We start from the raw sequence: 25,302 nt of genomic DNA, 5'->3' as shown, positions 1-25,302 counted from the left end.
ACATCTGTTCTGCACCAAACAATATGAGAAAACATTACAACACATTGAAATAAAATTCATTTTGTGAGTCAGATTTTTCTCAAATTCCATCCAGCCTTTTATTGAGTTACTACAAAATGATGAAATTTAATTTTTTTGCCTTCATATATTGCACTACTGATATTCTCATCTCATGTGTCTGTCTCTGTTTCTATTGTACAATCTGTGTGTCTTAATTCCCTGATAGGTCATTAATACAAAATAATCCTATTACCTAGTATTTTCTGTAAAATATTTTGGGGTATAGAGGGAAAAAGAAGAAGGACTTTTATCCCCATCTTTCTCTGCAGATCTGGAGAAGTGCTGATATCCTTGGATCACACTCAAAGCATGGATTAGTCATGTGTGCCTTTGAATTTCCCAAAATATTACTACTCCCCTTTCCTCAGTTTATGAACCATTTCAAACAGACAGACATGGAATTTGGCTTGAGGGAGATTTAAACTGAGAACTTACAAGGAAGTAATAAAGTGCTTCAAATGAAATTCCTGTAGTGTTCACTCTTTAAAAGATAGCAGATTCTTCACCTGTTTGGTTTTTTTACTTCGAGTTCTATTGTGACAAAATATTTTTAGGAATTTCAGCTGTCATCCAACTCCCTGGGAAACTGAGCCTGTGACTATCCAATCCTGTAATAGTAGCTACAACAATCAACTCAGGATTGGCAGAGCCATAAGTAGAATCCTGCCAGGTCTTTGCAGTGAGATGTTAGCTTCATGATATGGTATAATGCCAGTAAGCCTGATAGCATGATTGGAATCAGCACCCTTCCCTTTTCAAGATGCATTTCATATTCTTACTCAGTTGGCTTGGATGCTAAGAAGTGGTCATTAGGAGGACAGAGTGGTTGTAGGCCTTTTTTCTGTGAATGTAAGACAGGAGAGATGTATCTAGAAAGAACCAAACCAACCTTTTTAATGGTCAACTTAAGACATTTCTGTTTCTGTGACTACTTTTGACTTTTTCAGTGAGTAATATTGTAAAGCATGCTTCATGTCACACAAATGGTAACTGCTTTTATGTCATTGCATTTTCTTTATTTCTCATGTGTCCAAGAAGAAACCTTGGCCTAATAGGAGCCAGAGTTGAATGACTAAAATTTTCTAATATAGAGTTTAGACTAACATACAATTTCAGTTTCTCCACTAAACAAAAGATTAGTTACATCACTTTAATAACAGGAACTTCATTCATTATATTAGCTAAATCTGGGTTTCCAAAACACTGATTTCTATTTAAATATTTTAGTGCTTTTTTTCTATATATATTATAATTATCCTAACCTAAAAATGTCTCCACCCAATTGTTTTAGATGCCTGTGAATCGTTTTTGTATTATATTGATGGCTCATAGAGCAAAAGCCATTGCTTATTTCCAATGTAGATAGAGGAGAAAACTTGGAATTTAAGCAAACCTTACAGGATGATGATGGTGATGATGATGATGATAAGCTTTATAGTGCTTTATTAAGCACTCCCAAATCTTTAATGTGTGTCTATGTGTATGTAGGTAGCTAAACTTTAAGTTTTACAAAAGAACACTTTTCAAGGTCCATCCATGTTGTCCTGAATGATGGGATTTTATTATTTTTTATGGCTGAGTAGTATTCCATTTTATGTGTATACCACTTCTTCATTATGCATTCATCTATTGATGGGATCATAGGTTTCTTCCATATCTTGGCTATTGTAAATAATGCTGCAATGAATATAGGGGTATAAATATATTTTCAAAATAGTGGTTTTGTTTTCTTTGGATAAATCTCCAGGAGTGGAATTGCAGGATCATATGGTAGTCCTATTTTTAATTTTTTGAGGAACCTTCATACTATTTTCCATAATGGCTACACCAACTACATTCCAACCAACAACGCAAAGGGGTTTGCTATTCTCCACATCCTTGCCAATACTCATTTTTCATTGTCTTTTTCATAATAACCATCCTGATAGGTGTGAGGTGATACCTCATTGTGATTTTGATTTGAGTTTCTCTGATGAATAATGGTGTTGAGCATATTTTCATGTGCTTGTTGGCAATCTGTATGTCTTCCTTGGAAAATCGTCTACTCAGATTTAATCAGGTTGTTTGTTCTTTTGATGTTGAATTGTATGAATTTTTTGTATATCTTTGGATATGAACTCCTTATCAGATATATCCTTTGAAAATATGTTCTCCCATTGAGTAGGTGACATTTACGTTCTGTTGATAGTTCCTGTCACTGTACAAAAGCTTTATACTTCGATGTAGTCCCATGTGTAGTTTGCTTTTGTTTCCTTTGCCCAAGGAGATGTATCAAAAAAAATTTGATTAAAACCGATGTCAAAGAGCTTATTGCCTGTGTTTTCTTCTAGGAGTTTTATAGTTTCAGGTCCTAGATTTAAGTCTTCAATCCATTTTGAATTTATATTTGCTCATGGTGTGAGATAGTAATCCAGTTTGATTCCTTTGCAAGTAACTGTTAAGTTTCCCAACACTATTTACTGAAGAGGTTGTCTTTTCACCATTGTATGTTCTTATATTCTCTGTTATAGATTAATCAATCATAAGTGTGTGGGTTTATTTCTGGGCTCTCTATTCTGTACCATTGATATATGTGTCTGTATTTGTGCCAGTACCATACAGATAGGATTACTATAGTTTCATAGTATAGTTTGAAATCAGGAGTGCGACATCTCCAGTTTTGTAATTTTTTTTCTTAATATTGGTTTAGCCATTTGGGGTCATTCGTGTTTCCACACAAATTTTAGAATTTGTATCCTAATTCAAATGAGGAATTATTTATTACACTTCTATGAAAAACGCCATTCGTATTTTGATAGAGATTGCATTGAATCTGTAGATTGCCTTGGGTAATATGGTCATTTTAACAATATTAATTCTTCCAGTCCATAAACATGGTATATTTTCCATTTGTTTGTGTCATCTTCAGTCTTGTTCATCAGTGTCTTATACTTTCTTTGAACAAGTCTTTTCCTACTTAGATTTATTCCTTGGCATTTTATACTTTACAATGCAATTGTAAATGGAATTGTTTTCTTAATTTCTCTTTCTGATAGATCAGTTAGTGTCTAGAAATGCAACAGATTTCTATATATTAATTTTGTATGCTGCAACTTTACTGAATTCACTGATGAGTTCCAGTATTTTAGTGGTATCTTTAGGATTTTATATATATATTATAATGCCACCTGCAGAGTAACAGTGACAGTTTTATTTCTTCCATTCCAATTTGGATTCCTTACATTTCTTTTTCTTGTCTGATTGCAGTGGCAAGAACTTCCAAAACTATGTTGCATAAAATTGGTGAGAGTGAGCATCCTTGTCTTGTTCCTGATTTTAGAGGATATACTTTCAATTCTTCACTGTTGAGTATGATGTTAGCTGTGGGCTTGTCGTATAAGGCCTTTATTAGGTCAAGCTTTGTTGCCTCTATGCCCATTTTGTGGAGAGTTCTTATAATAAATGGATGTTGACTTTTTAAAAAAATATTTCACTGAAGTTTAGGTGATTTACATTTTCTGTATTTCTACTGTACAGCTAAGTGATTCAGTTATACGTAAATCTCTCTCTCTCTCTCTCTCTCTCTCTCTCTCTCTCTCTATATATATATATATATATATATATATATATATATATATATATATATATATTCTTTTTCATGTTCTTTTCCAGTATGGTTTATCACAGTATATATATATATATATATATATATATATATATATAGATAGATAGATAGATAGATAGATAGATAGATAGATTTTTTTATCACAGTATATTGAATATAGTTCCCTGTGCTATACAGTAGGACCTTGCTGTTTGTTTGTGTTTTTTTTCTTTTTTTAACATCTTTATTGGAGTATAATTGCTTTACAATGGTGTGTTAGTTTCTGCTTTATAACAGAGTGAATCAGCTATACGTATACATATATCCCCATATTTCTCCCCTCTTTCATCTCCTTCCCACCCTTCATAACACACCCCTCTAGATGGTCACAAAGCCCTGAGCTGATCTCCCTGTGCTTTGCGGCTGCTTCCCACTAGCTATCTGTTTTACATTTGGAAGTATATATAAGTCCATGCCACGCTCTTCACTTCTTCCCAGCTTACCATTCCACCTCCCCATGTCCTCAACTCCATTCTCTACATCTGCAGCTTTATTCCTGTCCTGCCCCTAGGTTCTTCAGAGCCATTTTTGTATTAGATTCCATATATATATGTTAGCATATGGTATTTGTTTTTCTCTTTCTGACTTACTTCACTCTATATGACAGATGCTAGGTCCATCCACCTCACTACAAATAAATCAATTTCATTTCTTTTTATGGCTGAGTAATATTCCACTGTATATATGTGCCACATCTTCTTTATCCATTCATCTGTTGATGGACACTTAGGTTGCTTCCATGTCCTGGCTATTGTAAATAGAGCTGCAATGAACATTGTGGTACATGACTCTTTTGGAATTATGGTGTTCTCAGGGTATATGCCCAGTAGTGGGATTGCTGGGTTATATAGTAGTTCTATTTTTAGTTTTTTAAGGAACCTTCATACTGTCCTCCATAGTGGTTGTATCAATGTACATTCCCACCAAAAGTGTATGAGGGTTCCTTCTCTCCACACCCTCTCCAGCAGTTATTGTTTGTAGATATTTTGATTATGGCCATTCTGACAAGTGTGAGATGATATCGCATTGTAGTTTTGATTTGCATTTCCCTAATAATCAATGATGTTGAACATTCTTTCATGTGTTTGTTGGCAATCTGTATATATATTTTAGAGAAATGTCTATTTATATCTTCTGTCCATTTTTGGTTTGTGTTGTTTGTTTTTTTGATATTGAGCTGCATGAGCTGCTTGTAAATTTTGGAGATTAATCCTTTGTCAGTTGCTTCACTTGCAACTCTTTTCTCCCATTCTGAGGGTTGTCTTTTTGTCTTGTTTATGGTTTGCTTTGCTGTGCAAAACCTTTTAAGTTTCATTAGATCCCATTTGTTAATTTTTGTTTTTATTTCCATTTCTCTAGGAGGTGGAAGGATCTTGCTGTGATTTATGTTATAGAGCGTTCTGCCTATGTTTTCCTCTAAGAGTTTGATAGTGTCTGGCCTTACATGTAGGTCTTTAATCCATTTTGAGCTTATTTTTGTGTATGGTGTTAGGGAGTGTTGTAATTTCATTCTTTTACATGTAGCTGTCCAGTTTTCCCAGCATCAATTATTGAAGATGCTGTCTTTTATCCATTGTATATTCTTGCCTCCTTTATCAAAGATAGGGTGACCACATGTGCATGGGTTTATCTCTCGGTTTCCTATTCTGTTCCATTGATCTATATTTCTGTTTTTGTGTCAGTAACATACTGTCTTGATTATTGTAGCTTTGTAGTATAGTCTGAAGTGTGGGAGCCTGATTCTTCCAGCTATGTTTCTCTTTCTCAAGATTGCTTTGGCTATTCAGGGTCTTTTGTGTTTCCATACAAATTGTGAAACTTTTGGTTCTACTTCTGTGAAAAATGCCATTGGTAGTGTGATAGGGATTGCATTGAATCTGTAGATTGCTTTGGGTAATATAGTCAGTTTCACAATGTTGATTCTTCCAATCCAAGAACATGGTATATCTCTCCATCTATTTGTATCATCTTTAATTTCTTTCATCAGTGTCTTATAATTTTCTGCATACAAGTCTTTTGCTTCCTTAGGTAGGTTTATTCCTAGGTATTTTATTCTTTTTGTTGCAATGATAACTGGGAGTGTTTTCTTAATTTTACTTTCAGATTTTTCATCATTAGTGTATAGGAATGCAAGAGATTTCTGTGCATTATTTTTGGATCCTGCTCCTTTACCAAATGCATTGATTAACTCTAGTAGTTTTCTGGTAGCATCTTTAGGATTCTGTGTGTATAGTATCATGTCATTGACAAACAGTGACAGCTTTACTTATTTTCCAATTTGGATTCCTTTGTTTCTTTTTCTTCTCTGATTGCTGTGGCTAAAAATTCCAAAGCTATGTTGAATAATAATGGCGAGAGTGGGCAACATTGTCTTGTTCCTGATCTTAGTGGAAAGAGTTTCAGTTTTTCACCATTGAGGACTCTGTTGGCCCTGGGTTTCTCATATATGTCCTTTATTATGTTGAGGTAAGTTCCCTCTATCCCTACTTTCTGGAGCACTTTTATCATACATGGATGTTGAATTTTGTTGAAAGCTTTCTTTGCCTCTCTTGAGATGATAATATGGTTTTTCTCCTTCAATTTGTTAATATGGTGTATCACAATGATTGATTTGCGTATATTGAAGAATCCTTGTATTCCTGGGATAAACCCCACTTGACCATGCTCTATGATCCTTTTAATATGCTGTTGGATTCTGTTTGCTAGTATTTTGTTGAGGATTTTTGCATCTATGTTCATCAGTGCTATTGGCCTGTAGTTTTCTTTTTTGTGTGACATCTTTGTCTGCTTTTGGTATCAGGGTGATGGTGGCCTCACAGAATGTGTTTGAGAGTCTTCCTCTGTTATATTTTGGAAGAGTTTGAGAGGAATAGATGTTAGCTCTTCTTTAAATGTTAGATAAAATTCGCTTCTGAAGCCATCTGGTCATGGGCTTTTGTTTGTTGGAAGATTTTTAATCACAGTGTCAATTTCAGTGCTTGTCATTGGTCTTTTTAAATTTTCTGTTTCTTCTTGGTTCAGTCTTGGAAGGTTGTGCTTTTCTAACAATTTGTCTATTTCTTTCAGGTTGTCCATTATTTTGTTTTTTTGTTTTTTTTTTGCGGTACGCGGGCTTCTCACTGTTGTGGCCTCTCCCGTTGTGGAGCACAGGCTCCGGACGCGCAGGCTCAGCAGCCATGGCTCACGGGCCCAGCCGCTCCGCGGCACGTGGGATCTTCCCGGACCGGGGCACGAACCCGTGTCTCCTGCATCGGCAGGCGGATTCTCAACCACTGCGCCACCAGGGAAGCCCCCTGTCCATTATTTTGGCATGTAACTGCTTATAGTAATCTCTCATGATACTTTGTCTATCTGCAGTGTCAGTTGTTACTTCTCCTTTTTCATTTCTAATTCTTTTGATTTGAGACTTCTCCCCTTTTTTCTAGATGAGTCTGGCTAATGGTTTATCAATCTTGTTTATCTTCTCAAAGAACGAACTTTTAGTTTTATTGATGTTTGCTATTGTTTCCCTCATTTCTTTTTCATTTATTTCTGGTCTGATATTTAGGATTTCTTTCCTTCTGCTAACTTTGGGGTTTCTTTCATTCTTCTTTCTCTAAGTGCTTTAGGTGTAAGGTTAGGTTGTTTATTTGAGATGTTTCTTGTTTCTTGATGTAGAATTGTATTGCTATAAACTTCCCTCTTAGAACTGCTTTTGCTGCATCCCATAGGTTTTGGGTCATCGTGTTTTCATTGTCATCTGTTTCTAGGTATTTTTTTATTTACTTTTTTATTTCTTCAGTGATCTCTTGGTTATTTAGTAGTGTATTGTTTAACCTCCATTGTTTGTATTTTCTACAGAATTTTTCCTGTAATTGATATGTAGTCTCCTAGCATTGTGGTCAGATAAGACACTTGATATGATTTCAATTTTCTTAAATTTACAAAGGCTTGATTTGTGACACAAGATATGATCCATCCTAGAGAATGTTCCATGAGCACTTGAGAAGAAAGTATATTCTGTTGTTTTTGGATGGAATGTCCTATAAATATCAATAAAGTCCATCTTGTTTAATGTGTCATTTAAAGCTTGTGTTTCCTTATTTATTTTCATTTTGGATGATCTGTCCATTGGTGGAAGTGGGGGGTGAAAGTCCCCTACTATGGTTGTGTTACTGTCGATTTCCCCTTTTATGGCTACTAGCATTTGCCTATGTATTGAGGTTCTCCTTTGTTGGGTGCATAAATATTTACATTTGGTAAATCTTCTTCTTGGATTGATCCCTTGATCATTATGTAGTGTCCTTCTTTGTCTCTTGTAATAGTCTTTATTTTAAAGTCAATTTTGTCTGATACGACTTTTGCTACTCCAGCTTTCTTTTGATTTCCATTTCCATGAAATATCTTTTTCCATCCCTTCACTTTCAGTCTGTATGTGTCCCTCAATGTGAAGTGGGTCTCTTATAGACAGGATATATATGGGTCTTGTTTTTGTATCCATTCAGCCAGTCTTTGTCTTTATGTTGGAGTATTTAATGCATTTACATTTAAGGTAATTATCAGTATGTGTGTCCCTATTACCATTTTCTTAATTCATTTGGGTTTGTTATTGTAGATCTTTTCCTTCTCTTGTGTTTCCTGCCTAGAGAAGTTCCTTTAGCATTTGTTGTAAATATGGTTGGTGGTGCTGAATTCTCCTATCTTTTGTTTGTCTGTAACAGTTTTAATTTCTCTGTCAAATCTGAATGAGATCCTTTCTGGGTAGAGTGATATTGGTTGTAAGTTTTTCCCTTCTTCACTTTAAATATGTCCTGCCACTCCTCTCTGCATTTCAGAGTTTCTGAAAAATCAGCTGTTAACCTTATGGGAATTCCCTTGGAAGTTACTTGTTGCTTTTCCCTTGCTGCTTTTAGTACTTTTTCCTTTTATTTAATTTTTGATAGCTTGATTAATATGTGTGTTGGCAAGTTTCTCCTTGGATTTATCCTGTATGGGATTCTCTGCACTTCCTGTACTTGAGTAACTATTTCTTTCCCTTATTAGGGAAGTTTTCAACTACAATCTCTTCAAATATTTTATCAGTTCCTTTCTTTTTCTCTTCTTCTGGGACCCCTATAATTTGAATGTTGGTGTGTTTAATGTTGTCCCAGAGGTCTCTGAGGCTTTCCTCTATTCTTTTCATTCATTTTTTTTTTTTTTTATTCTGCTCTGTGGTAGTTATTTCTACTATTGTATCTTCCAGGTTACTTACTCATTCTTCTACCTCAGTTATTGTGCTATTGATTTCTTCTAGAGAATTTTTAATTTCATTTATTGTGTTGTTCATCCCTGTTTGTTTGCTCTTTAGTCCTTCTAGGTCCTTGTTAAAGGTTTCTTGAATTTTCTCCATTCTGTTTCCAATATTTTTGATCGTCTTTACTATCATTACTCTGATTTCTTTTTCAGGTAGGCTGCCTATTTCCTCTTCATTTGTTTGTTTTGATGCGGTTTTACCTGCTCCTTCATCTGCTGTGTGTTTCTCTGTCTTCTTATTTTGCTTAACTTACAGTATTTTGGGGTCTCCTTTTTGCAGGCTGCAGGTTCATAATTCCCATTGTTTTTAGTGTCTGCCCCAAGTGGGTAAAGTTGCTTCAGTGGGTTATGTAGAGTTCCTGGCAGAGGGGACTGGTGCCTATGTTCTGGTGGAGGAGGCTGGATCTTGACTTTTGGTGTGCAGGACTGCATCTGCTGGTGCGTTTTGGGGTGCTTGTGACCGTATTATGGTTTTAGGCAGCCTCTCTGCTAATGGGTGTTGTTGTTTTATGTTCTTGCTAGTTGTTTGGCATAGGTTGTCCACCACTGTAGCTTCCTGGTCATTGAGTGGAGCTAGGTCTTAGCATTCACGTGGAGATCTCTGGGAAGGTTTTTGCCATTGGTTATTTTGTGGAGCCAGGAGGTCTCTGGTGGACCAATGTCCTGAACTCATTTCTCCCAATTCGGAGGCTCAGGCTTTACTCCTGGCCATATCACCAAGACCCTGTCAGCCACATGGCTCAGAATAAAGGGGAGAAAAAAAGAAAGAAAATAATAAATTAAAGTTATGAAAATAAAAAATTATTAATGATTAAACAAATTAAAAAGTAATAAATAAAAAGAGAAAAAAAGAAAGAAGAGAGCAACCAAACTAAAAAACAAATCCACCAATGATAACAAGCACTAAAAACTATACTAGAAAACAAACAAACAAACAAAAAAAACAAAAAATATACAGAGAGAACCCCAGGACAAATGGTAAAAACAAAGCTATACAGACAAAATCATGCAAAGAAGCACACACATACAGACCCACAAAAAGAGAAAAAGGAAAAAATATATATATATATATAATAAAAGGAAGAGAGAAACAAGATCAATAAACAAATCTACCAATCATAATACATTCTAAATACTAAACTAAGATAAACATAAAAACGGAAACAAATTAGATGCAGAAAGCTAACCCCAAGTCTGCAGTTGCTCCCAAAATGCACCACCTCAATTTTGGGGTTATTTGTTGTCTATTCAGGTATTCTAGAGATGCAGGGTACATCAAGTTGATTTTGGAGATTTAATCCACTGCTCCTGAGGCTGCTGGGAGAAATTTCCCTTTCTCTTCTTTGTTCACACAGCTCCTGGGGTTCATCTTTGGATTTGGCCCCGCTTCTGTGTGTAGGTCACCTTAGGGCATCTATTCTTCACTCAGAGAGGACAGGGTTAATGTAGCAGCTGATTAGAGGGCTCTGGCTCACTCTGGCTGGGGGCAAGGAAGAGTACGGAATGTGGGGTGAGCCTGTGGCAGCAGAAACCGGCGTGACATTGCAACATCCCGAGGCATCCTGTGTGTTCTCCCGGGGAAGTTGTCCCTGGTTCTCAGGACCCTGGCAGTGGCGGGCAACATAAACTCCCAGGAGGGGAGGTGTGGAGGGTGACCTGTGCTTGTACACAGGCTTCTTGGTGGCTGCAGCAACAGCCTTAGTGTTTCATGCCCATCTCTAGTGTCCGGGCTGATAGCCACAGCTCACGCCCATCTCTGGAGCTCGTTTAGGCGGTGCTCTTAATCCCCTCTCCTTGCACACCCCGAAACAATGGTCTCTTGCCTCTTAGGCATGTCCAGACTCTTTCCTGGGCTCCCTCCCGGCTAGGTGTGGTGAACTAGTGCCCTTCAGGCTGTGTTCACACTGCCAACCCCAGTCCTCTCCCTGGGAGCTGACCTCCAAATCCTGAGCCTGAGCTCCCAGCCCTCACCTGCCTCAGCAGATGAGCAGAAAAGCCTCTCAGGCTGGCGAGTGCTGGTCACCACTGATCCTCTGTGCAGGAACCTCTCCTCTTTGCCCTCTGCACCCTTGTTGCTGCACTCTCCTCCATGACTCTGAAGTTTCCCCCCCGCCCCGTCTCCACCAGTGAAGGGGCTTCTTAATGTGTGGAAACTTTTCCTTCTTCACAGATCTCTCCCAGAGATGCATGTCCCATCCCTATTCTTTTGTCTCTGTTTTTTTCTTTTTTCTTTTGCCCTACCCTGGTACATGGGGAGTTTCTTGCCTTTTGGGAAGTCTGAGGTGTTCTGCCAGCATTCAGTAGGTGTTCTGTAGGAGTTGTTCCACATGTAGATGTATTTCTGATGTATTTGTGGGGAGGAAAGTGATCTCCACGTCTTATCCTCCACCATCTTGAAAGTCTCTCCCGGACCTTGCTGTTTGGGTGTTGAATTTTGTCAAAGGTTTTTCTGCATCTATTGAGATGATTATATGATTTTTATTTTTTAATTTGTTAATATGGTGTATCTCATTGATTGATTTGCTGATTTTGATCCATTCGTGCATTCCTTGGATAAATCCCAGTTGATCATATTGTATTACCCTTTTAATGTATTGTTTAATGTATTGTTGTGGATTTTTGCATCTATAATCATTAGTGATATTGGCCTGTGATTTTCTTGTTTTGGATATCTTTGTCTGGTTTTGGTATCACTGTGATGGTGGCCTCATAAAATGAAATTTGAAGCATTCCTTCTTCAGCAGTTTTTTGGAATAGTTTGAGAAAGGTGGGTGTTAGCTCTTCTTTAAATGTTTATTAGAATTCACCTGTGAAGATATCTGGTCCTTGAAGTTTGTTTGTTTTTGTTTATTACAGATTCTATTTTATTACTGGTAATTGGTCTGTTGGTATTTTCTATTTCTTTCTGGTTCAGTATTGGGGGATTGTACATTTCTTGGAATTTGTCCATTTCTTATAGGTTGTCCATTTTATTTGTGTATAATTGTTTGTAGCAATCTCTTATTATCGTTTGTATTTCTGTGGTGTCAGTTGTGCCTTCTCCTGTTTTATTTCTAATTTTATTGATTTCCGCTCTCTCTTTTTTTTTCTTGATGAGTATCTCTAAAAGTTTATCAATTCTTGTATCTTTTCAAAGAACCAGCTCTTAGTTTCATTGATCTTTTCTATTTGTTTTAGTGTCTATTTCATTTATTTCTATTCTGATCTTTATGATATCTTTCTTTTATTTAACTTTGAGTTTTGTTTGTTCTTCTTTTTCTTGTTACTTTAGGTGTGAGGTTATGTTGTTTGATATTTTTCTTGTTTCCTGAGTTAGGCTTGTATCACTATACAATTCCTTTTAGAAGTGCTTTTGCTGTGTTCCATAGTTTTTAGATTGTTCTGTTATAATTTTCACTTGTCTCCTGGTGTTTTATGATTTCTTCAGTGATCTATTGGTTGTTTAGTAGCATATTGTGTAGCCTCCATGTGTCTGTGATTTTTGCAGTCTTTTTTTCTCAAAGGTGATTTCTAGTCTCATAGTGTTGTGGTAGGACAAGATACTTGATATAATTTCAGTTTTATCTAATTTAACGAGACATTCTGTGGCCTGACATGTGATATATCCTGGAGAATTGTTCTATGTGTACTTGAAAAAATATGTATTCTGCTGCTTTTTGGTGGAATAGTGTATATATATTTCTTAAGTCCTTCTGGCCTAATGTGTCTTTTAAGGCCAGTGTTTCCTTATTGATTTTCTTTGTGGATGTTGTGTCCATTGATGTACTAGGGGTATTAAAGTCCTCTACTATTATTGTACTATTATTGTCTTATTGTCAACTTCTCCCTTTATATCTGTTAATATTTGTTTTATGTGTTTAGGTGCACCTTTGTTGGGTGTATATATACTTACAATTGTTATATCTTCTTGGATCAATGCCTTGATCATTGTGTAATGTCCATCTTTGTCTCTCATTATTCTTTGTTTTAATGTCTATTTTTATGGATATAAGTATTGCTACCCTGGCTTTCTTTTCATTTGCATTAGCTATAATAACATTTTCCATTCCCTTACTTTCAGCATGTGTGTGTCTTTAGATCTGAACTGAGTCTCTTGTACTCAGCATATATATGGGTCTTGTTTTTGTATCCATTTAGCCACTCTATGTCTTTTGATTGGAGCATTTAGTTCATTGACATTTAAAGTAATTATTGATAAGTATGTACTTATAGTTACTGGTTTGCTTTTGTAGTTCTTTTTTGTTCCTTTCTTCTTCTTTTGCTCTCTTCCCTTGTGATTTGATGACTATCTTGAGCGTTATGTTTGGATTTCTTTCTTTCTGTGTGTGTGTGTGCATGTGTGTGTGTGTGTGTGTCTATTATAGATTTTTGGTTTCTGCTTACTATGAGGTTTGTATATCGCAATCTCTCTCTCTCTCTCTCTCTGATTATTTAAGTTTCTGACTTCATAAGTTTAAACACATTTTAACAACCTTGCATTTTTACTCTACCCCTCCATGTTTACCATTTTTGATATCATATTTTACATCTTTTTTTGTGTGTATCCCTTAACTATGTATTGTGTATATAGATGATTTCATTCCTTTTCTCTTTTAACCTTTCTACTAGCTTTATACATGCTTCATTTTTTACCTTTACTGTATATTTGCCTTTACCCATGAGATTTTTCTTTTTATAATTTTCATATTTCTACTGTGTCCTTTTGTTTTTCATTTAAAGAGGTCTGTTTATTTCTTGCAAAGCTGCTTTAGTGGTGCTGAACTCTTTTAGCTTTTGCTTGTCTGTAAAAATTCTGTTTTTTCCATCAAATCTGAATGAAAACTTTGTTGGGTAGAGTATTCTTAGCTTTAGGTTTTTCCTTTTCATCAGTTCAAATATTTCATGCCACTCCCTTCTAGTCTTTAGATTTTCTGCTGAAAAGTCAGTTGATAGCTTTATGGTCATTTCCTTGTCCCTAACTGACTGCTTTTTCCCTCACTGCTTTTTAATATTCTCTCTTTTTCTTTAATTTTTGCTATCTTAATTACAAAGTGTCTTGGTGTGGTCCTCTTTGGATCGACCCTGTTTTGGACTCTCTCTGCTTCCTGGACATGGATGGCTGTTTCCTTTCCCAGTTTAGGGAGGTTTTCAGCTAGTATGTCTTCAAATATGTTCTCTGCCACTTTCTCTTCTCCTCCTGGGACCCCTATAGTGCAAATGTTAATATGCTTGATGTTGTAAATGTTTCTTAAACGGTCCTTATTTCTTTTTATTCCTTTCCTTTTTTTCTGTTGAGCTTCAGTGATTTATGCTAATCTGTCTTCCCACTCACTGATCAGTTCCTCTATATCATCTGAACTACTGATTATTCCTTCTAGTGTATTTAAATATTTCAGTTATTGTATTCTTCATCTCAGTTTGGTTCTTCTTTATATTTTCTAACACTTTATTATAAATTTCTATCTTCTCACTCTGTTCATCCATTCTTCTCTTGTGTTCTTTGAGCATCTCTATGATCATTACATTGAACTCTTTATTGGGTAGATTGCTTATCTCCACTTCACTTAGTTCTTCTTCTGGGGTTTTATCTTTTTTCTTCAGTAGGAACATATTTCTATGTTGCCTCATTTTGCCTAATTTGTTGTTTTTATTTCTATGTATTGGTAGGTTGATTACTTTTCTAGACCTTGGAGAAGTTGCCTTTTATAAGAGACCTCCTATGCTTCGCAGTAGCATACTCCCCTCTGCTCATCAGTTATATGCTCTAGGGGTGTCCTCTATGCGGACTGTGTGGATCCTTCTGTTATGACAGGCTGCCTACTGTGGTTGGCCTGGTAGGTGTGACTGACCCCCATTCCAGTTGGTTGCCAGGCCTTGCCTTGTGCCGAGGCTGTCAGTGCTGGTGGGCAGGGCTGGGTTTGGAGCCGCTGCTGGGCAGAGACAGGTTCTGGAGTAAATGGTTGTGGCCTTTGGAGTTCTGGATCTACTGTTGGCCTGCTGGTGGATGGGGCTGGTTTCTGAAATGGTTGGCTGCAGGTTCCATGGTGTTGAAAGTTGGTGTTGGCCTCCTGGTGAGTGGGACTGGATCCTGGACCAGTTGGCTGTGAGATCCAAGGTGTCTCAGAGCTGGCATTGGCCTGCTGGTGGATGGGACATTGTGAAGACATGTCCTGGGGCTGCTGTTAGCCTCTTGGTGGGGGCAGGGTCTGAGGCTCAGGGCATCCCAGAGCTAGAGCTCACCTGCTGGTGGGGTTTTTGGCTGTAGGACCCTGAGGTCCTGGAGCTGGTGTTGGTGGGTACAACCAGATCCCAGGGTGGCTGCTTGAGGGGCCCAAGGTTGCCAAATCTCCTGTTGGCATGCTGTTGGGCAGAGCTGGATCCCAGAGAGTCCCAGAGTTGGTGCTACCCTGCTGGTGTCTGGTCTGTTTCCTGACATAGTAAGCTATGTGGCTGTGGTGGTCCTAGGTCTGGTGCCTGCCCACTGGTGGGTGAGGCTGTTCCCAGGACTAGTTCTGGCCCATTGGTGGGTGGAGCTGCATCCTGAGGTCTCTGGCTACAGGGTCCTCAGAGTCCAGGTGCTAGTGCCATTGTACTAGTGTGTGAGCCTATGTCTTGTGACCTCTGGTGGGCAAGGCTGGGTCCTGGTTCTAGTAAGCTAGAGTGAGGATTCCAAAAAGTCACTTGCCAGCACTGGAGTCCTTGTTGTAGAACAAGCTTCCAAAAATAGCTGCCTCCAGTGTCTGTATCCTCAGGGTGAGCTCCAGTTGCCTCCTGCTTCTCCTGGAGGCTCTCCGCAATAAGTAGGTAGGTCTGACCCAGGTTCCTGTCAAATTACTGCTTTTGCTCTGTGTCCTGGAGCACATGAGGTTTTGTATGAGTCCTTTAAGTGTGGAGTTTATTTCCCACAGCCCTCTGCCTCTCCCAAAAGTAAGCTCTCCTGGCCTTCAAAGTCAAATGTTCTGGGGGTTCTTCTTCCAAGTTCAAGACCCTTGAGTTGGAGAGTCTGATGTGGGGCTCAGACTCCTCACTCCTTGGGGAGAACCTCTTCAATTGTAATTATCCTCCTGCTTGTGGGTCACACACCTGGGGATATGGGTCTTGATTATACTGTGTGTCTACCCCTCCTACCCCTTTCATTGTGGTTCCTTTTTTATATGTTTAGTGGTAGAATATCTTTTCTTCTTGTCTTTTGATCTTTCTAATCAATAGTTATTCTGTAAATAGTTGTAATTTTTGTGTGACTGTGGGAGGAGGTGAGCTCAGGGTTTTCCTGCTCTGCCATGTTGGCCACTCCCCCATACTACTTTTTCTTTAACCATTTCTCCATTGATGGACAGTTAGGTTGTTTCCATATCTTGGCTGTTGTAAATAATGTAATGCTGTGTGATTTCACTCACATGTGGAATCTAAAAAAAGACACAAACAAGCAAAATGAAAACAAACTTATAGATACAGAGAACAGATTAATCATTACTAGAGGGAAGAGGGAGTAGGGGGGTGTGCAAAATGGGTGAAGGGGGTCAACTGTATAGTGATGAATGGCAACTAGACTTGTGGTGGTGATCACATTTTAGTATGTACAGATCTTCAATTATAATTCTGTATACCTGAAATTTATATAATAATAAAAATTAAAAGAATGACTTTCAAATGTTTTCTCATGTGATACTTGTAGCAATCCTGTAAGCTTAGCATTAATATTTCTTATTAACATATGAATAAAATGACTGTTCAAGAATTTAAATGACTTGCCTCAAATCTTAGAGACAGTAAGGGGTGGAGCCAGAATTTCAAAGCCCAGGTCTCTTGACCATTAATACCATAACTTTACAAATACACTGAGCTATATCTTTCATGCAAAAACTTGACATTGAAAATTGAGGCTATAAATCTTCAAGGTCATATCAGAACTGCTTAAGTTAAATATGAGAGATAGGATGTGTCATGTTTTGGAAGTAGGAAATTCTTGGAATAATCCATATAATTAACTGTTGGTGATTGTATAACTTCAATAAAATAAAACCTTGATCTTCTCCTTTCCTTTTTTGATCATTCTTATACAAGTTTACAGTGTGGGGCAGCTATTATAATTAGATATGGCTATAATTTTTCTCTCCAAGAAGTATAAAAACACCTTTTGAATGATTGCAACTTACTTTTCCTGTAGAAAAAGGTAACAGTTATAAATTGTTCTTGTGACAGCTCTTGAGTGAATTACTTTGATATATCTGGCTAATGAATTAATATGATTAAGTTAATGAGAAATAGAAATGTTGCCAAACTCCATTAGTCTGTTTGTAATGCTTCTCCACATTTACAGTTCTAGCTTCCCCCTGTGTTGAGAGGATAACCACACACTGTCATTGTGATAAATGATATATTGCATATTGCCCTGCTTTCCATCTGGTCAATACTCAAACCATCCCCAAATGAGAAATCTCATAAAAATCACATTGTTACAGGCCATGTCTAGTGGATTGTAGAAAGATACATTTGCCTTTCCAGGACCCATCCCCCAACCCTGTCTTCTCCATCATAGGCAATGTACATGAAATGAAATATACAACTCTTCACCTACTACATGTGTCACTCTTTCAGTATCTGCTCTTTATGCTGGCTTGCTTTTTCCCAGGGAAGAAAGAGTCCATTTAAGTAGCACAATAAAACTCTCCATTGTACAATATGCCTGACAGATGATAAGCTACTTTGTCACCACTTTATTTTATTGATGACGGTGGAGGGCTGTATTGAAATAACCCATTATAATACTAAAGGTTAATCAAAAAAATATTCTGTATAGTTATTAAAAAATACACTGAGTATCAATCATTCAAGGAACCCTAAAGAGCAAAATATTGAATACATTTCATACTATTTTCAATTAAAGAGATTAAGGGTAATAAGATTTAGCACCTATTGGCATCGTGTTCATATTGTGATTAGAAATGAGTAACAAAAATTAGCTTCAATACCTGATTCCCACCTTTAAACAAATCTATAGACCACCAGATATCTTTCTTTTATTATCAGCCAAAAGTTGGGGGTAGGAATTGATTACTGTAGTGTTGGAGGTGGTGAAAATGTTTTGTGTGACTTCTTTGTTCCCCTTTTTGCAATGTATAAACTCCAGATCATATTTTGAACTCATTTTGTTTATAATCAATAGAGGCAAAATCCTGAGAGTTCTCAAAATGGAAAAAAAAATTACTGTATTTTTGTACACATGCCTGAGTCAATGTAGAGAGTGCCCAAATATAGAACTTAAAAATGTTATTAATATATGCTTTTAGTCTCTGAGTGCTTTCACTTAATCCTTTTAATGTATACCTGAAAGTACCAGGTGAGAAGTTTTTAAAATCTTTCTGTAAAATAAATCTGGGTTAGCAAATCATTTAATATTCTTCTTACATTAACACTGGAAATAAAAGTTATAATTCTGACTTTAAATGACAACATAAAAAGGGCCAGTTAAACTCTGACTGAGTTTTCTCTTTTGTCTGAATCCTCAAAAGTAATGTTTTCTTTTTCAATATTGTTACTTCTGTAACCCAAGGACCAACAGAGGAGAACTATCTTTTTAACCATATAAAATACCCTTTCCCCCTTGTATCCCATGTGAAGGTACATAAAGTTACCTAAATCACTGTAATAAAAATAAATAAAAAATATCTATACAGGATAGCAATGAATATTAAATTGAAGTCAGGGTGAGAAAAGATTGGGAGTTTCTCATATAGACTGGCATTGGTGAAAAAGGGCAATTGGCAATAATCAATTGGTGGATAGAGGGTTATCATATGCAACTGAGGATTGTTGCCTATGTATCTTTACTTGAAAAAGATTGAGAATATTCCTTGCTAAAAATATATTCTTTTTAAAAAGGTTTTTATTTTGGTGGCATAACTTTCATAGGATAAACTGTACATGTCTAAATGTACAATTTGGTGCTTTGACATATGTGCATACCCACGAAACCATCATCACAATCAAGACTGTGAACACATTCAATACCCGAAACTTTCCTATTGCCCCAACCTTACTTCCCTGACTGTCTCCCAGGCAGCCACCAATCTGCTTTCTGTCACTATAGCTTGTATTTTCTAAACTTTTATATGAAGGGAATCATAGAACATGCATTATTTTTATATAATTTCTTTTACTTAGAATAATTATTTTCAGATTCCAAGTTGTTGTGTGTATTAATAGTTCTTTCATTTTTACTGCTGAGTAATATTTCATGGTATGGATATACCACAATTTATTCCTGCATTTCCCTCTTGTAGATATTTGAGTATCTAAGTTTTTGGCTATTGTGAATGATATTGCTTTAATCCTTTGTTTACCCATTTTTCTGTGGTTATGTATCTTCATTTCTCTTGAATAAATATGATACTGGGATTACTTGGTTGTATGGTAAGTGTATGCTTAAGTTTATAAGTAACTTTAAAACTGTTTTTCAAAGTTGTACAATTACATTCACATCAGCAATGTGTAAACGTTTCAGGTGTTCATATCATTGCTCACAGTTGGGGTGGTTGGTTTTAGAAATACATTCTTTGACAATCTATCCCTGAATCCTGAATTCAAGACTTTGCACCAAATACTGTCCTGTTTAAAGGTTAATCCTTGAATTAAAGTAAGTCATACTTTGTTTAATCATGAGACCTTAGTATAAATGGGTATCTATTTCTGCCTAAATTCAGGATTATAGTCAATGAGGAATGAAGATTGAGGATCAGAGTGAAGGGCCTATCCTTCTGGGGTGATAAGTGGTTTCTTTCTGTGCAACATCATGGACCTTGACATTGTGAAGTAGAACAAAAGAAGGGGCAGGGGAGAGAAGCCAATACTAGAGAGATAGGAAAGATAACCCAAACAAATTCTTCCTACCTCGTGGTTTGCCTAGAGTCATCACAGGGTAGAATTAGACAGATATTTTCAAGCTGAAAATAGGAATCATACATTTTATGACTTTCTTATTTCACAGTTTGCTCTTTGATTGGGATCACACTTGAAAGCTGAAATAGATATTTCTGGGGAAACAAAGCAACTTCCCATAAGGGTAAAGAAGAAAAATAATTTTTTTAAATTCATTTATGTGAAGCACTTTATGTGCAGACCACATACTTTGGGCTTAGATGCTTTGGTCACAAGGGATAAAAAACCCAAGTCTAATTTTTCAGGAAAAGCTCTCAAGATATTACACCTCACTGTGGAAGTGTGAGTTGAATTAAAAGCTTAATTAAACTAATTAGATAAATGGATTAATAGCAAAGAACATTGTCCTTAAACTGTGAGAAATGTGTGGTATTCCATCACACTATCAAAGGAAAACTGAAGTTTGAGATCAAACATTTTCTGATGTGTATTTTAGTGAAGAATATATGGTCTATGGAAGTGGATCTTTACATTTTCTGAGCATAACTTCTATGCCTACTACTTAAAAAAAACACTTTTGTGTGTGCCAGGCTGATGTTGATATCTGTACATTTGATTTTATTTTAGGACTACGATATCTGTTGAGTGTTTTGTGAAAGGTAACTAAAATGACCGAGGGTGTGGAGAGGCTTGCATAGGAAGCAAGTTAAAATTAATTGCACCCTTTATGCAAGATAGATAAAGTTTAGAAGAGAATATGGTCTAAGTATACTAGCCTGTTAAAGACATATACTGAGTGATTGAAGACCTGTTTACTAATTTTCATAATACAAAATAAATATCTTGAAGATTGGAGGAGGATATAGGAGTAATACTTGAACACTTTATAGGCTGAAAAGGAGAGAAAGGTATTGATTTTCTGGTTTAGAAGTGTGTTTGTCTCAGTTATAGTCCAGTGAAATGTCTGTTAGACTTATTCAGATAACAAAGTCATAGAGAATGATTAATAAATCTTAGGAATGTTCATGATAAACCCATTTTCCCCCCAAAGGTGACATTTGTTGAAGTAAATGATCATGATTTCCCACAAATCATCCTTGGGTGTCCTGTTAGAGGTAGAACAAAAGAAAGGCCTATTTTCTCATGACATTGCTTACATTGTTCATTTCTAAAGAAATAACATTGTTTAAAAGAGGTATGTAAAATAAAGTTCTTTTTATCCTTTCATATGTTTTTGAGGAATTCCAGCTAAAAATATATGTTTGTTTAAATATTACTTTTGTTCATTTGAACAGCAGTGAACACTCCTTTAATAAGTTACATATTCAAACTTATTTTATATTAGTATTTTACAACTAACAGTAACTGATATATTGTGGTTTTCCAAAAATTTAACATAAAAATTAACTGAAGATAAAACGCATAGCTTCCAAAGTTGTGCCCATGTTTAAAATCCCAAAAGGAGAGTACTTTAACATTAGTCTTAGTTGTAGTCGACAGATCAACCCTCCTGTAGCACTTCTGATCTTTCAAAAATACAAATCTCTTATTACCCCTTGCTTGAAACTCTTCTATGGTTTTTTTTTGTTTGTTTGTTTTGTTTTTTTTTTTTTTTGCGGTATGCGGGCCTCTCACTGTTGTGGCCTCTCCCGTTGCGGAGCACAGGCTCCGGACGCACAGGCCTAGCGGCCATGGCTCACGGGCTTAGTTGCTCCGCGGCATGTGGGATCTTCCCGGACCGGGGCACGAACCCGTGTCTCCTGCATCGGCAGGCGGATTCTCAACCACTGCGCCACCAGGGAAGCCCTCTTCTATGGCTTTTTATTGACAGCAAAATAAAGTTCCTTAACATGGAAAAAGAGTCTTTCTGATCCAGGCTCAGCATAACTTTTTAACCATCATCTCCTACAACTCCCTCCTCAAATAACATGTACTGTATAACCTCATTAAACTTCTCTCCATTCTTCAGATACTCCATGCTCTTCGACACATCCCATGACTTTGTGTATGCTCTTGCCTCTGGTCTGCTCTACTTATGAAAGTGAGCAAAAGCTATTATGTCAAAACAGAATCTCTTTTGACATAGGAATGTCTGAATTAGCATAGCAAGATATTAATTGTATACAATTATTTTATTCTCTTTAAAATAGAAATAAAATACTTGAATAGTGTGACCATTTCTGTCAATTTACTATGAGTTTAAGGTTTTGATTCCAGAATGGCAGGAATAATGATGCCACATAAAGCCAAATAATATCTCTGGTGTGTCAAATGTGTGCAAAAGTAAGAACTTCTGTGATGCAATCTCCATTGATTTGATTACTTGAAAAAAGGCACTGTCAACCTTTGTGAAGTCCTAGGAATTACTTACTACACATGCTCTGTTACCCAGAAAAATGGACTGACAACTTGTGACTGTTAAAAGTACTCGGGAACATTGATTTATCAGCTAGAAGCTTCCCTGTAGCCTGATTACATTTTTATCTGTAATTTATTAATTTGAAACCCCAGCCATTTGTCTGCAGTATTGCATGATGGAGTTGGGGAGAGCAGCTGGAAGGAAAGTAGAAATCAAAGATGGTGGAGGGAAAGTACCCAAAGATGAAGCTTCACCACAGTATGGCTACCATTGTATGAAGTTACAGAAAGAGAGGGAAGAAGTTAATTGTCCATTTGTAATTGTCTAGCTAGTAAAAAATGTGGGTTGTATGCAGTGTTTCCATTCACAGCATAGGAAACTGAAGAAGTTCTGAATTTTATCACCTGGGTTGGGTATAGTAGGATGAAAAACAAATAGATAAAGAATTAACAAATTGTTTGAAAGGGACAACATCTCTTCTCTTTCATTAACATTCTTCCATATTAATCAAACAAAAATAAAAACCTATGTGCATTGAAGACTATATGCCCAACATTTTGTAATCGAGTCCTACTGGCCAGGCCATATTCACCTTGGGCTAAACCATGCATTAGATTACACTTATAGTTCTTGTCAGTCTCAGGAGTACTCCCCTTTCTTTCTATGGTTGATCCATCTAAGAATGACCTAAAACTCTATTTCATGTAGCCCCATGACTTTACTAAAATGCCATTTCTTTTTTAATTGTATGTTTTCCTTTATGGATCTTCAGTATTTGACTGTGTCTTTCTTCTTGCAAACCTTATATGCTTTTGGCTTTATGATTGTACACTATTCCTAATTTTTCTCTTAATCCATCCCATTTTCTGCTTACTCCATTTTTGTACTGTTTAAATATTATTTCTGGCAACTTATTAACTACTTGTTATTTTAAATTATTTATCTTTTTTCAAAATAATTAATCTCAAATTTTCAATTTGTCTCATCAAATTTACCCTGATCCTCAACTAAATATAAAGGAAATCCAGTTATCTGACTACACTGAACTTGTTTATAATTTTCCTGTCACATACAAATTTCCTTAGTAAAAGCAAAGAGATGAAAGGGACAGCCAGTATGTAGAAATTTCTCAATTAACTGTGATATGCCAAACAATACATAATTTAAAAGTTATTCATAGCTCTTTTTACAAAGCATTGTTTTTTTAAAAAAAAATTATGTTTTTTGAGGTGGAAGTTGTAACTTCATCTATGGAATGTCTCATTCATTCAATTCATTTATTTAGTATTTAGTCAGTGGAGATTTGAAGTTTAGTATAACATGACACCTGCCTTCAAATACCTCACCCTCCAAGTTGGGAGAGTGTCTCAATAAACTTGCAGTTATGAGATAATTGTATTTAGGTCTTTTTGCATATGAAAGAGAGGACACCATAAAAGAGAGACTGAGAATGTTTTAGACCAAAGAAATAATTTTGTGATTGAAATCTTTGAATGTGTAGTGAGACAAAGGAGTTTACCATAAGAATAAGGATGGGGGGTACATTTCTCTAAGTATAACAAGTGAAAAATGGAGAGAGTCATGACATACTTTCCAAAAGACAGATATCAGTGTTCACCATAGGTCTGTGTCCTTTTGAGGACAGCTCTAGAAAAAAGACCTCGAGTGTATCACCTTCCCACTTTCATTTTATAATAGCTTGAAACAGTTTGTTTTGTTGTTGATGATGATTACTCTCTTAAGCATTCATACTACCTTAGAAATTTAAAGAATTTTGGTGACTACTACCACATTAAATCCTTCAAGATAAAGTGGAGTATTTATCTTAACATTTTTGCTGATAATAAAACTGAGGCCTAGACAAATTAAATGGTTTGCTCAAGAATACAGAGTTGGGACTTCTCTGGTGGCACTGTGGTTAAGAATCCACCTGCCAATGCAGGCGACATGAGTTCGATCCCTGGTCTGGAAAGATCCCACATGCTGTGGAGCAACTAAACCCGTGCACCGCAACTACTGAGCCCACACACCACAAGTACTGAAGCCCGTGCACCTAGAACCTGTGCTCCACAACAAGAGAAGCCACTGCAATGAAAAGCCCGCGCACCACAATGAAGAGTATCCCCCACTCGCTGCAACTAGAGAAAGCCTGAACGCAGCCAAAACAAAATAGAATAAGAGGTAATAGCAGTAGAATCAGAATAGAAATATAACTTTTCTGGGTCCATATTTAGTGCTCTTACAATGACAAAAAAGTGAAAACTGCTATGTTGAGAACTGAGTGCATTTAAATGTGAGGCACACAAAGGTGTTATATAACTAGCTCTATGACTGTGAGCCTATTTTTCTTTCTTTTCTGTACCTGACTTTCCTCACCTGTAGAAAGAAGATAACAATAGTGCTGGCCTAATAAGTGTGATGTAAGAGTTAAATGACACTATGCATGTAAACAACTTAGCATGATGTCTGGAATAATAAGCATTCAATAATGGTCAGCTATTACTATCATTATTATTATTTGGGAAATATGACTTAAAATCATGTAGCCATGGCATAAATATACTATACTACAGCTGATCCATCTGAAATGGGGTCTTTCCATTTACAACTTCACTTGGGAGGTTTAAGAATCAGTAAAACTAATTTTAAAAAATGAATGATTGTAAAATTGTGGTCTTAAAGCAGCCCCATTTCTCTCAAATTAAAAAAGTTATAAAATAATGTTATGTTTAGCTCTGATAAACTCAATACATCTTAAAAAAAATCTCTGTCTAAACATAACATTATTTGATTTTTTTGTCTGGGCATTTTAGAGAATGTATTGGATTGGCCAAAAAGTTCATTCGGGTTTTCTGTAACATGAAAAACCCAAACGAACATTTTGGCCAACCCAACATTCGATTCATCATTTTTCCACTACTGGGTAGTAGCTGCCTGCCAATTTCTGTATAGTCCTAAGTACCTCTCAATTGACCATTTTCTACATATGAGGAAAATCAGGAGTAGCCAGCACATATAAATATTCAGCAGTTTATACTGGACCTACTACTATCTGAAATAAAATGCCAGGAAGATCACAAACTAGACGTAGCCCAATCAGCAGAGTCATTGT

At 36.4% G+C, this 25,302-nt stretch overlaps 1 protein-coding gene across 2 annotated transcripts in view; it reads left to right on the top strand.

Moving 5' to 3' along the window:
* The window catches only part of DACH2 (dachshund family transcription factor 2), a 640,028-nt gene that overhangs the window by 250,321 nt on the left and 364,405 nt on the right, over positions 1-25,302 (top strand). The window lies entirely within an intron of this gene.

This window comes from Kogia breviceps, chromosome X (genome assembly GCF_026419965.1).
Source record: "Kogia breviceps isolate mKogBre1 chromosome X, mKogBre1 haplotype 1, whole genome shotgun sequence".
In the NCBI taxonomy this organism is placed as follows: Eukaryota; Metazoa; Chordata; class Mammalia; order Artiodactyla; family Physeteridae; genus Kogia; species Kogia breviceps.
Note: the sequence above shows the minus strand (reverse complement) of the source record. Positions and strands in the feature narration are given on the sequence as shown.